This window comes from Schistocerca piceifrons, chromosome 1, assembly GCF_021461385.2.
Source record: "Schistocerca piceifrons isolate TAMUIC-IGC-003096 chromosome 1, iqSchPice1.1, whole genome shotgun sequence".
NCBI classification, from domain to species: Eukaryota; Metazoa; Arthropoda; class Insecta; order Orthoptera; family Acrididae; genus Schistocerca; species Schistocerca piceifrons.
Window position 1 is genome coordinate 496675931 of NC_060138.1, and position 14550 is coordinate 496690480.

General features: G+C 41.8%; 1 long non-coding RNA gene across 1 annotated transcript in view; it reads left to right on the top strand.

Annotated features, from left to right (window-relative positions):
- The first annotated feature begins 1481 nt into the window (after positions 1 to 1481).
- LOC124796066 overlaps positions 1482 to 14550 on the top strand; it is a 64449-nt gene continuing 51380 nt past the window's right edge. The window contains exon 1 of the long non-coding RNA XR_007016729.1: positions 1482 to 1622. This is a non-coding gene — a long non-coding RNA (uncharacterized LOC124796066). The remainder of the gene's footprint in view (positions 1623 to 14550) is intronic.

Genomic DNA, 14550 nt, shown 5'->3' on the forward strand with positions numbered 1-14550 from the left:
CATATTTCCTAGATTTGAATGTGGTTGAGAAGAAAAATTAAACCTGCTTCTCAGATTATCCTGTAACAGTCCTGGTTGAGGGTGTTTTGACCCACACTACGAGAGAGGAAATTGTTGCCCCTCCCCCTCCCGTCCTTGCCTCAGTCAGCTGCCTTGTGCTAAACATAGGAAGCGCAGAAAACAGTGATATGTGTATGTGGTTTTTTTTTTTTTTGTTGTTAGAGAAGCACATCCATGGCCCATTATCCATTATGTTCTACACTGTTCAGTCACATTAATGTGACCATCTGTCTAAAGCCTGAATAAGTAGCTTTTACTGTGTGGACCACTGCAAGACAATCCAAGAAGAGTGTCACAGAGGTGCTGGGAGGTACCAACAAGGATGGGGAGTTATGCAAATTCTAGTGCTGTGGCGAGCTGCGTTACATTTCTCTGTTGAGGAGCCATCATGCAAACAGCCTGCTCAAGGTGATTGCACAGATTCTCGAGTAGGCTTAAATTTAGCATATTTGCTGGCTTATGATAAACTCATCCTGGTACTCTTCAAACTACACACATATCCTGCAAGCTGTGTGACAGTGCATTGTCTTACTGGTAGATGCCATTGTGCTGAGGAAAAACGAACTGCAGTTAGAGGTGGACATGATCCATTGTGCCTTTGAGAATGGTAAAATGCCCAGACTGTAACACTCGATCTTCTGGCCTGGAACATGCCGATTCTTACAGAGCTGTAGGTGCCAAGGCCATCTATCACCACTCAGTGGACATCCAGTGTGGTATTGGTGTGCAGATTCCAGCCTTTGTCAGCGATGAACACCTGTCAGCTTCAGTTCCATTTGTAGCAATGTTTGCAAATGGTTGTTGAGGATACACCGTTATTAGTCCCTTGGATCATCTGAGCATTCAGTTCTTTACCAGTTACACATCTATTTGCACCCAAACGCAGCTCCACAGCTGTCATTCACCCTGTCATCTATGGATTCTGATGCACCACAGTTGCCTCGGGACTGGTTTTGGACAGTATACTTTAACCGTCATGGCACACAGATGTTTTACAAACTGAACCATTTTGTAAACACTTCTATCCATGGCTCAAAAGCCAATGAGTATGCTCTTTTGGACATAAGATAAATCACTCAGTTTTCGCATTATGACAATGACTGCTCTGCTGTCTGCAGCCCCCAATGCATTTTATATAATGTGCACTGCTAATGCTGCCATCTGTGTGTGGTTATTGAATGTCGATGTCGAACATAGGCAGTTGTCACATTAATGTAACTGGACTGTGAATACCTGGAGAGATTAGTTGTTCAGCTATATTAAGCACAGGAGTGAACGACATTCAAAATGTGGAATCCATTTGTATGTCTATCATTCGGAGGACCCAGGTTAAATTCTCAGTACTGACAGAGGTTTTTCCTTTGTGGTAGCCTGGTATGGGATTCAGTCAGCTTCATAAGACCAAAGGAGGAGTTGCTTGAACAAGTAGCAGCAGCTTAAAGGACAAAAAAGCCAACCACAGCTGGGAGAGTAGGCACTGATCCCTTATTGCAGTGAATGACATGGCAGCTGGTTGGCATTGGGCCTGAACCTGAAGTTACTGTTGTGGCAGCTGCAAAAAGGTGAGTACTACACATTACACTTGTTGTTTTGTTTATGTTCTTATCAATTCTGAGGCAGTTTGTAAAGCATTGTGGTGCAGTGATTAAGGCACTACAAGAAGCAAGATTGTAATCTCTGTCCAGATTTACATTTTGTGTAGTTTTGCCAAATCACTTAAAGCACTTGCTTTTAGAAGGATGCAGCTGGTTTTCCTCTGTTATACTCCATCTTGAATGACCTCGTTACCACTGGGGCATTAAACTTCGTAATACTCCTGTGGCAATTGACATAAAAATAATTATTTTCCTTATTAATCAGACAGCTAATCATAATCAGCTATTTGACAACCACTGCTGGATAAAGGTCTCCTCTATAGTTTCTCTACATTATAGGTATGGTTAATATACATCCACATTGTACAAAAAGTTATGGGAATGTAGCCAGCTAATTTTCTTTACGTTGCTTTTCAGTAGATGAACAACCACGACTGGATGTTCACCTAATTAAATATCGTTCGTTATTGAGGACATTACCTGTAAGCTATTTTAACATTTGGTGTGCTGGGAGAATCTCAAGTTTTACACCTACTTTGCGCCGTTATTTTTTTTTTTTTTAAGGTTACATACAATCTTTGATCAGTCATCATCTTTATCCTTTCTTATCGTTTGTAATCAACTAAAGTGCTTCCATTGGCTTACCAACCATCCATCTCTATTTCACTTACAACAGAAACAGTACAAAGTCCAGGACAGAATAACAATAATATGAAGAGGATAGAGTGCTCTCACCAAATAGAGGAGGTATTAAGTTGCATACCTTAGCAATAGATCTTGCTGAGAACGTGAGAAATCGCAACGTGAATATAAGGTTTTCATTGACCAGTATGGTGTGGCAGTAGTAGATAGCAAAAATGAAGCCAAAGTTTTAAATTTCACATTTAAGAAACCATTTTTCCTCAAGAATTGTACAAACGTACCATTGTGTACTGCCCACTCATCTAATATAGGCTGCCTAGGAAAACTGCTTTCTCGGATAACTAGACATCATTAATATTATTTGCCTGAATTGATGTTTATAACAGTAAGATAAATGACAATACTTAACTTTACGTATTCACAAAGGTGTGTCGCAAGCACATGGTGACATGCAAATAATCAGTGTCTTTCGGTATATACAATTCCAATACAAGCAAAACAATACAGTTAATAACTCACTGCTGTAGCGTTTCGAGGGCAGCTCGTCTTCAACTTGGCCTGCGGCCAGGCGGAGTGGCGCTTACATTCTCTTTGTGTACAGACCACTCCTGTCTCGGTGTCATCGTAGAGAGGGGTTCGTCAGCGTACTATTGGCTGACATCATCTCGCAGCCCTCTCTGCTCTTCCAGTCTTGATGAACGTGCCGGTGCTTGACATTACACCAGAACATCCCTCCCCCCCCCCCCTCCAAAGTGACGGACCGTCACTGTGTAGGGAGCTCGACAATGGTGGGGGAGGCATAAATGTGGATTCTGCACTGGACCAGAAGCCGTTGCTGCAGGGGACATCAGGCTTCCAGTCGTACCTTGCCATCTAGGCTTCGCGCTGGTGGAAGCATCCTCTGTAAAACGACCAGAAGGGTATGTATCCATCACCTGAGCCCATAACTAGATGTCAAAGGCGTCGGCTGCTGCTGTGTGGGCAGGTCCAGCTCCATAAGGATCACCGTGCACATGACAGTGGTGAGTTTGTTAGTGATGTCGACACTGCAATCCATCAGGGCCTGAAATGAAATACATGCGTGCGTCAAGTCGGCGAAGGATCTCACTTCGCACCCATCGTCTGCTGCCATTAAAAACCCCGAAAAACAGAATATCATGCAGTGCGAAGCGATATTTGCAGCCTTCCTTAGATGTCAGAAGCCGAGGATGGGGCAGCACTGTCCGATGGCCGCAGCCGTGAAGCAGTTCCACCAGCAATGGTCCAGCTCATGGATACAAACAATAGGAGCCAAGAAACATTTGCAAAGCTTGTTCCCTGGTGTGTACAGAGCAAAGTTTAGCCAGCTGCTGCTTGAAGGTACTAACAAAACATTCTGCGTCGCCTTTTCAGTGCGGATGGAATGGTGCACTAGTTAGAAGCTGTATGCCTTTGCATTCACAAAATGTTTCAAATTCATTTGATATGTGGCCTATTGTCCAACACTATGACTTCGGGTAAACCTTTGAGGCAAAATCTGAATTGTGCTATCTGGTGATGTTGTTGTTCATTGGCACAGCAAAAGGAAACTTGCTATACAAATCAGCCAACGAGTATTCCAAAAAAAGTCTATGTGCACATGGTGATTGCGACTTAGGCTAAGCAGAGAATGTTTGTGGCGGAGCGGACTGATTTTTTGCACATGTGACACTGTGGCGTCATCTGTTCTATTTGGGTGTCCATACCCTGCCACGTACAGTGTCAATGCCATGTTTCATACAAACAATCCCCCAGTGTCCTTAGTGAACTAACTGCAACACTTCTTTTTGCAAAGCTTTAGGGGTTAACACATGTGACTGTCCGCTGTCATTTTGAAAAAGACTCACCTTTCTGTACATCTACATCTACATCTACATTGATACTCCGCAAGCCACCCAACGGTGTGTGGCGGAGGGCACTTTACGTGCCACTGTCATTACCTCCCTTTCCTGTTCCAGTCGCGTATGGTTCGCGGGAAGAACGACTGTCTGAAAGCCTCCGTGCGCACTCTAATCTCTCTAATTTTACATTCGTGATCTCCTCGGGAAGTATAAGTAGGGGGAAGCAATATATTCGATACCTCATCCAGAAACGCACCCTCTCGAAACCTGGCGAGCAAGCTACACCGCGATGCAGAGCGCCTCTCTTGCAGAGTCTGCCACTTGAGTTTATTAAACATCTCTGAAACGCTATCACGGTTACCAAATAACCCAGTGACGAAACGCGCCGCTCTTCTTTGGATCTTCTCTATCTCCTCCGTCAACCCGACCTGGTACGGATCCCACACTGATGAGCAATACTCAAGTATAGGTCGAACGAGTGTTTTGTAAGCCACCTCCTTTGTTGATGGACTACATTTTCTAAGCACTCTCCCAATGAATCTCAACCTGGTACCCGCCTTACCAACAATTAATTTTATATGATCATTCCACTTCAAATCGTTCCGTACGCATACTCCCAGATATTTTACAGAAGTAACTGCTACCAGTGTTTGTTCCGCTATCATATAATCGTACAATAAAGGATCCTTCTTTCTATGTATTCGCAATACATTACATTTGTCTATGTTAAGGGTCAGTTGCCACTCCCTGCACCAAGTGCCTATCCGCTGCAGATCTTCCTGTATTTCGCTACAATTTTCTAATGCAGCAACTTCTCTGTATACTACAGCATCATCCGCGAAAAGCCGCATGGAACTTCCGACACTATCTACTAAGTCATTTGTATATATTGTGAAAAGCAATGGTCCCATAACACTCCCCTGTGGCACGCCAGAGGTTACTTTAACGTCTGTAGACGTCTCTCCATTGATAACAACATGCTGTGTTCTGTTTGCTAAAAACTCTTCAATCCAGCCACACAGCTGGTCTGATATTCCGTAGGCTCTTACTTTGTTTATCAGGCGACAGTGCGGAACTGTATCGAACGCCTTCCGGAAGTCAAGAAAAATAGCATCTACCTGGGAGCTTGTATCTAATATTTTCTGGGTCTCATGAACAAATAAGGCGAGTTGGGTCTCACACGATCGCTGTTTCCGGAATCCATGTTGATTCCTACATAGTAGATTCTGGGTTTCCAGAAATGACATGATACGCGAGCAAAAAACATGTTCTAAAATTCTACAAGAGATCGACGTAAGAGATATAGGTCTACAGTTTTGCGCATCTGCTCGACGACCCTTCTTGAAGACTGGGACTATCTGTGCTCTTTTCCAATCATTTGGAACCCTCCGTTCCTCTAGAGACTTGCGGTACACGGCTGTTAGAAGGGGGGCAAGTTCTTTCGCGTACTCTGTGTAGAATCGAATTGGTATCCCGTCAGGTCCAGTGAACTTTCCTCTATTGAGTGATTCCAGTTGCTTTTCTATTCCTTGGACACTTATTTCGATGTCAGCCATTTTTTCGTTTGTGCGAGGATTTAGAGAAGGAACTGCAGTGCGGTCTTCCTCTGTGAAGCAGCTTTGGAAAAAGGTGCTTAGTATTTCAGCTTTACGCGTGTCATCCTCTGTTTCAATGCCATCATCATCCCGTAGTGTCTGGATATGCTGTTTCGAGCCACTTACTGATTTAACGTAAGACCAGAACTTCCTAGGATTTTCTGTCAAGTCGGTACATAGAATTTTACTTTCGAATTCAATGAACGCTTCACGCATAGCCCTCCTTACGCTAACTTTGACATCGTTTAGCTTCTGTTTGTCTGAGAGGTTTTGGCTGCGTTTAACCTTGGAGTGGAGCTCTCTTTGCTTTCGCAGTAGTTTCCTAACTTTGTTGTTGTACCACGGTGGGTTTTTCCCGTCCCTCACAGTTTTACTCGGCACGTACCTGTCTAAAACGCATTTTACGAGGCTATGCTGACGTGCAAAGTATCGGCGCACTACAGAGTTCTTTATGCTATGCAAATGTATTTTAGCAACATGTTCAAATCTGAATCTGCTTCCGTGGACTGTGCAATTTTCCTATAGTTAAGCAGAAAAGATTGAAGCAATTCCGAATCCTGAGCATCGATGTCACAACAAGATGCAGCAGAACCGTCAGTGTTTGTATCAGGGCCAATCGGAAAATGTGAAAGTGTGTCCGCATTAACATGTTTACCCATCAGATGACACACAAACTCATACTGGTATTGAGACAACAAGAAAACCTATCTTTGCAATTTGTACAGGAACCGGTTTTGTTGGATAAAACGAGGACTGCAAAGGCTTATGATCCATCAATAAGTAGAATTTTGTGACATCAGACACAATAGCCAATGCCTCTTTCTCACTTTGTGAATAGTTACACTGAGCTTTGGACTACACTTTTGATCAGCAAGCAATAGGTCTGTCTTTATCACCAATTCTCTGCGAAAACACTGCACCGATTCTGTAAGAGGAAGCATCAACGTGCAACACAACTGGTTTGTCAGGGTCAAAGTGAACCAAACATTGATAACTGAGCAACGCATCTTTAAGTTTATGAAAAGCTACTTGGCACTCACCTGTACTAACAAAGAGGACGTGCAACACAAGTGATGCAGTGGAGCTGTGATTTGTGCAGCATTCAGTATGAACCAAATATAATAGTTCATTTTCCCTAAAACTGACTGCAATTCTGTGATATTACTAGAAACTGGCAAATCTCATATGGCTGACAAATGCAACTGAAGAGGATGTACACCTTGACTGTTTATGACATGACAAAGATACTGCAACTGAGGTTTTAAAAAATCACACTTGTCTAGTCTACACTTTGGTTCAGCATCAGATAACATACAAAACAAAACACGCAAATTTTCAATGTGATCTTCAGGTGTACGACCTGCTACAACAATATCAAGCAGTCAGCTGTTCCAAGTACTGTTGGAAAATGGCGGGTGCAGAAGCACTACCAACAGGCAAATGCAAATATTTAAACAAGCCCAAATGAGTGTTCACTGCACACACTTTTTGAGATTCTTCATTGAGCGGTATTTAAAGATATGTGTCGCACAAATCAATTTTTGAAAAGTAGTAGCCAGTGCCTAATCTGTCCATGAGATCCTCTAGGTGTGTCCGTGGGTAAGTACCAACAACAGTTTGTGGGTTGACCGTAGCCTTTAAATCAACACAGAGGCGAGTGCGACCTGAAGGTTTGGGGAGCAAAACCAGTAGTCTTGCCCATTGACTAGCTTGCATGGGCAGAATAGCTCAACTATCTTGCAATTCTTTAAGTTCAGCAGCAACTTTGTCCCGTAATGCAATGGGAACAGTTCTGGCCCTGAAAAAATTTCTGCTGAGCATTGTCTTTCATGGTAGTATGTGCAACAAAATTATTAGCCTTGCTTAAACCTTCAGAAGAGTGTTCAGGGAATTCTTTCAGCAGGCTAGCTACACTGCCTTTTGTATGGAATGCAGACACTGACAACACTTTGTCCTGAAAGTTAAAGCCAAACAAATCAAATGAATCGGAGACCAAATATGTTCTCACAATGGCTTGATAGTACCTCGTAAAAGTCACTGTTCACATATGCAAGCAATACATGGCAGGTAAAGTACATTTTCTGAGAACAGGAATGTCTTGTTCATTATAAGCCATCAGTTACGTGCTAGTTTTAGACAGGTGTGGGGAGCCTAATGGTTCACATGTGTGACGATTTAGCAATGTCACAGAGGCACCCATGTCCAACTGAAATTTCACACATTTTCCACAAGGAAGCAAATGAACAAAATGTTTGTTGGACTGGCATAGCACTGAAGAAACTGCTAGCTTGTTAATTTTGCTAATAGCTGTTGCAGCCTTTCAATACACTGTGTTAATTACATGGGATTTTTGTGAGTGGACTGAATTCTTACATTTGTTCCATTTTCAAACGTACAGATTGCTCAGGTCCTTTCTTGCCACAAGTGTAACACTGTGCTTGTCGGGAGGGGCAGTCTTGGCATTTGTGCTGTGAATAACATTGAAGGCATGACTTAATTCTGTTCACCTGTGTAGCCACCTGTTTAGTAACCTGCTTACAGGGCGTGGCTCAACCTGACAAATTGCTGGCTGCTCAAATTTGTTGGCCGACAGGGCACCTGAATTGGACTGATCTAGTATTTTTGCACTACTTGCAGAAATGATGGATCAGACTGTTTAAAAATCTGTTCTCTGAATTTGAAATCAGTTACAATGTACATGATCCCATCACGCAACATAACATCTGAATATAAAGCACCATAAGCACATTTGAATTTGCATTTCCTCATCATACCCTGCAAATCTGTTATCCATTCACAAAAAGTTTGTTCCGACCATTTCTTGCAATTAAAGAATTGGTATCTAGCAGCTACCACGTTCACTTGTCTGTCATAATAATTAGTTGGCAAATCCACAACCCGATCATACAAAAGTTCACTCAGAGTGAAGTTAGGAAAGAGTTTTTGAATGAGGCGGAACACTGCACTTCCCACCGTGGACAATAAATGAGGCAATTTCACAGTACCTGGTATATCATGAGCAAGTATGTGGGCTTCAAACTGTTGCAACCACTTGAGCCATTTTTCTTCTTGTTCATGAAACTGGCAAAAAGACAGTATAGCACTTGGAGCTACAGAAGGTGCTTGGTCTCTTGGGCACGCAGTGTTGGCTAGTAGCTGCTGCACAATATTTAGCAATGTAGATACTTGCTGGGTCTGGTACTGAAACACCTGCATTAGCTGTGTTGCATCTAAAGTTTGCAGCTGTGGTGCCTGAGCAGGGGGTGGAATAGGTGGATGGGCATGTTGGAAGAGACAAATGCAATAAACAGGCAAGGCAAGCAAGAAAAATAAGTACAAAAGTAAAGAGAATTTCTGCAACACCCACCTGAAAACACTGATTAGCAAAAACACTGTGGTTCGTGGTACACCTCGTTGCCAGTGTCATGTTCTGCCCACTCATCTAATATAGGGTGCCCAGGAAAACTGCTTTCTCAGACTGCTACACATCAATTTAAGCAAATCGTATTAATGAAGTTTTCCTAGCCACCCTATGTTAGATGAGTGGGCAGAACACAGCATTGGCGATGAGATGTACCCCGAGCCGACAGCCACCACTGATTCCCTGTTTTGGCTTTTCATGGGCTATTGTTTTGCTGGCGACTTGATTCTCTCATCTTTTCTTTGCAGGGGTGCTTACTTGCTTTAACTTTGCATATTCACAAAGGTGTGTTGCAAGCCAAGCAATACAGTTCATAAAGCACTGCTGTAGCGTTCAGAGGATGGCCTGTCTTCAACTCGGCCTGCGACCAGGTGGAGCAGCGCTTACATTCTCTTCATGTAGAGGCCGCTCCTGTCTTGGTGTCATCCTAGAGAGGAGTCTGTCTGTGAACTATGGGCTGATGTTGTCTCACAGTCCTCTCTGCTCTTCCATTCTTGATCGTTGTACTGGCGCTTGACATTACGCTGGAACACACTGTCATATGACGGTCACACACACTCTCTTATGGAGAACATAGTTATAAGCATCCCTGATGTAGAGAAACAACTGAAAGATTTGAAAGCCAATAAGTCACCTGGACCTGATGGAATCCCAGTTTGGTTTTACAACGAGTACTCTACAGCATTGGCCCCTTAAGGAGAGCCGGAATGATCCATCTCCTCCATGTTAATTTTAGCAAATAGCAGGAACTTTTTTTTTTCTTAAACCATTACACATATTGCTCTGATATTTGGACTACATGTTCAGTGAATATTTCTCTACAAAGTTATAATGCCATGTTAAGAAATATTTATTGGTTTTTGTTTTGTTTTACATTTTTTAAAACAGATTGCTTATTTTTTATCTAAAATTTTGCCCTTTTTCTTCTATAACTCTTGAATTATACAATATTTTTTTACAATTTGTTATAAAAATGAAAGAAAAGTAGTAAACAATATTGTGTATAAATTTCATTGATATACTGTTAGCAGTTTTTGAGAAAATGTTCCTCAAAGGTGAAAATTTTAAAGATATGGGAAATGGCTTCCGAAGTTTTTTAATACATTCCTGCCCCATGTGACGGATTATCAGCATCCTCTTCTTTTTCTAGTATTAGTTTTCTTTTCACTGGTCTTTTCTTCCCTTTTGCTGCATGTTGTAGGCCTTTGTCTGTGGCGGTTGGGACCCACATGTGAACTGTGCCTCCATCTGAAGTGCAACAATCGGGTGGGTGATGGTGTTAAAGAGGTGGCATGGGGTGGTGAGTGGCAGGGCAGGGTGGGGATGGGAGTAGATGATGTGAAGCCTATGGGAGTATGCAGCAACTTGGTGGGGACAAGATGGGCTGCAAAGGGCAGAATTGGGAGACTTTACTGGGGAGGGGGGAGAGGAGGGGGGGGGGGGGGGCAGGAAATGGAAGAGATGCAGGGAAGGGGAAAAGACTGTAGGTTCATTGGTGGAATAGGTGGTGTACATAGTACTGGAGTGGGAGCAGGGAAGGGGATAGTTAGTGTGACAACATGGACAAGTGAAAGTTGAGGTCAGGAGCGTTGCAGGAATAAAGGATGTGTAGTAAGGGGTGTTCCCACCTACACAATATGGCCTGTCTTCCCTTATGATCTGTTCCCTGATACATTTGATTCTTTTTTCTGTTTCTTCTATTAAGTCCCAGCATACATCTCTTCATCAGTTATTGAGCGACCATCAGTTTTTTAATGTTTTTTTTTCTTCATTAAAATCCCATGTCTCACTGCCTGAAGCTAAAACTGGTTATGTATTCCAATCATTAATTTTTCTTTCCAGATGCATTGGAATTGTTCTTAAAACCCCGTGTAGTGTCCCAGAAGTACCACAGACCAATTTTACAGTTCTTTTCATTCCTTTTATATCAATTTAGTCCGTTTCTGAAGTAGAAAAACAATGCGAAACTCACTAGGAGCAACATACAATACAAACAACAAACGAGGCATGTTTTTTAAATAAGTACAATTTTGAAATTTAAAAAAGAGATGCTAAGATATCTCAATAATTTTATTTTTACATGAAAGCCTGTACCTTAATCTACTTTTATACATAATTTCTGTCAATATTGAGGCACTTGTCATAACGTTGTACCAGTTTTTGAATACCCTCCTCATAGAAGTCTGCCGCCTAACTTGTTAACCACTGCATCACCACTGTTTTGATTTCGTCATCGTCTCGAAGACGCTGACCACCCAGGTGTTTCGTCAAGTGCAGGAACAGATGGTAGTCACTGGGCACAAGATCGGAGGATGATCTAGAGTTTCCCATCGAAAAGATGTGATGAGATCTTTGGTATGATTCGCCACATGCGGACAGGCATTGTCTTGCAGCAAAACGATGCCCTTGCTCAACTTGCAACGTCTTTTGTTCTGAACTGAACGTCGCAGATTGTGCAATGTCTTACAGTAAGCTCCTGCATTGATTGTCTCATTACGAGGCAGAAATTCCACAAGCAATACTCCTTTTCTGTCCCAAAAAAACTGTGCACACGATTTTCCGGGCAGAAATTGTTTGCTTAAACTTCACTTTTCTGGGTGAATCTGAATGCCGCCATTCCATGGACTGTTGCTTTGATTCTGGTGTGACTAGGCCACCCATGTTTCTTCGCCCGTAACAATTTGGCTTAAGAAATCATCACCATCGTTGTGGTACCGCTCAAGGAAAGTCAAAGCACTGTCTAAACGTTTGGTAGCCAATGTGCGCACAATTTTCGGTAATTCAAGTGCTCGGTCACAGTGCCATACAGAACACTACGAGAAACATTAGGAAAGTCATCCCGCAAGGAGGAAATCGTAGAGCTTCTGTTTTCTCTCGGCTTTTTGGCCATTTCCTGTACCAAACTGTCATTAACGACTGAAGGAGGCCCACTCTGCTGTTTATCATGCACATTTGTGCGGTCATCTTTAAATGCTCACACCCACTTTTTTACCATTCCATCACCCATAATGTTTTCTCCGTAAACTGCACAGATCTCATGATGAATATTGGTTGCTTTTAGGCCTTTAGCACTAAAAAATTTTATAACAGCCCGTACTTCACAGTCGGCGGGACTCACGATTATCGGAGGCATCTTAAACACTCAGTACACAACGTAAACAAGGAAGAATCAGACTGTAATGGCGCCAGTGCATAGACAACAGAGTAGGTACCCAGTGCGCATGTGCAGAACACTGACCGCAGTGCTGCAGCCGCAGTGTAGCAAAACGGTAAAAAACACACGCCTTGTACAATAAAATGTTTATTGTAGAAAATGAAAGCACTTTCTTGATGGCCTGAAACTGCAGTACAAGTGGAGTGTTGCTGCTTTAAAATGCATCTTGTGAAGTGAGTGTGGTATGTTGGTTGAACTATCTATGTGAAGAGCGTGCTGTTCACTGAATCTTCTCTTGGTTCTTGGTAGAACAACATAATAAATGAAAAGCACTAATTTACTTTTATTGTCTTAACCAGTTTTCGGCTTACAAGGCTATCTTCAGACACTTGCTGAGTATTACCACCAAAGAAGTTACAATGTTTGTAAACAACATTGGAACAGAAGTTACAAGTCTGCATTGAAGTAGAAACATACAGTAACATCTTTGACAGTGTGGCAGTAATGCATTGTAAAAAGTAAAAAAATTTGAACAGTAAATGAATAAAAATAAAAACAAATTAGACAGGAAAAAACTTGAACACACAGTACGAACAGAATGCCTTCATGACAGTTTCTGTTAGTAAACAAAACTAATAAAATAAAATTAGTAGTTGACAAGGCTACGTCAGGAGGTATAAAACATGGAGAGTGATACACAAACCACTTCCAAGAAGAAAGGATCATCAATGTAACTATAGAATATATAAGGAACTTAAGCAATATCAATAAGATAAACAGAAATGAATAAATGCAGGAAAATGGGAGACATACTGTAAATGCAATTTTTGAGAGTCTGGTGGTACTGCATTTTAAAGGGTAAATAAGGCTGAACAATACACAAATACAAAAGCAGAAAACAGGAAATACATTAAAATTATGCTCATAACAGTTTGCATTAAATAAATGAACCAAGTAAAATAACAATATTTGATGAGACAGCTACAAGAGATATTAAACATGGAAAGTATTGCAAGTACCAGCTAGAAAAAAGCCTTAATAATTGAAACTACAGTTTATATGGACGATGTAGACAATTTCAATAAAATAAAATAACTTAATAAATACAGGAAAATGGGAATACGTAGGAACAGACAGTGTGTGAAGTAATGCAAAACAGAGATGATTATGTAAAGTTTAGCAGAGGGGAAGTGTTGAGCTGTGTCTGGCCATTTAGGAACAGATCAGGACTAAGAGCTAGATATTTGTTAATTGACAGGACTTCCAGCAGGATGAGTTCATGGCCTTTGTTTTCTGGGGGACTGCAGCCCGTTCCGCCTGTCCACCGCGGACGGGCCACCAGGAGGAGCAGGGAAGAAGATGGGGTGGGATAGAGTACATTCCACACTACGAGAACGCCTCTCGTGCTGACAATGCCGGGACTCCAATCCGGAGCCTCCTACGCACAGCGGCCTGCTGTCCATTCAGATTTTTTAAATTTGTAAAAATGCCATTTGGACCGTGTAATGCCACACAAACTTAATGTGCTTCATGGATGAAATAACTAGAGGTTTAATGTTTTGTTATGTTTACATTAAAGACCTGCTTGTAATGTCATGTAGCAAGGCAGAATATCTAGCACATCTACAGCAACTATTCACTAGACCACAAGAACATAGCTTTAGGATTTACTCACAAAAATGTGCCTTCAGAGCGAAGGAAGTAAAATTCTTACAGTACCTGATCAAAACACAGGGAATACTGCCACTATTTCTTTGTTTCCCAAACCCACTACAATATGAGAATTTTTTAATTTCTAGGTCTTAACAAAGTTTTATAGATGTTTGTACATTATCATGTATTTTTGTCAGCAATTCTAAGCATTCTGGGTCAAACTGAAAGCTGCTTTTGCAGAGTCTGCATTTTCAGCTCATCCTTTTCCTGACACATGTGTCTCATTTATGGTAGATGCTTCATCAGCTGCAGTTGGATCCATGTAACAACAACATGTGCAAAACAATTGGCAATCTCTAGAGTCCTTCAGCAAGAAATTATCATCTTTTCAAGCAACTTGGTCAATTTGTGACTGTGAGCTCTATGTGGTATATGCCTCAATCAAAAAGTTTTGGCATAAGCTTGACTGTAGACATTTTCTGTCAAAAGTCATACAAGGGAGTCATGACAGTATCAGTATGATGGTGAACATGCCAGTTATGACATCTGGACTTCATTGCACAATTTACAA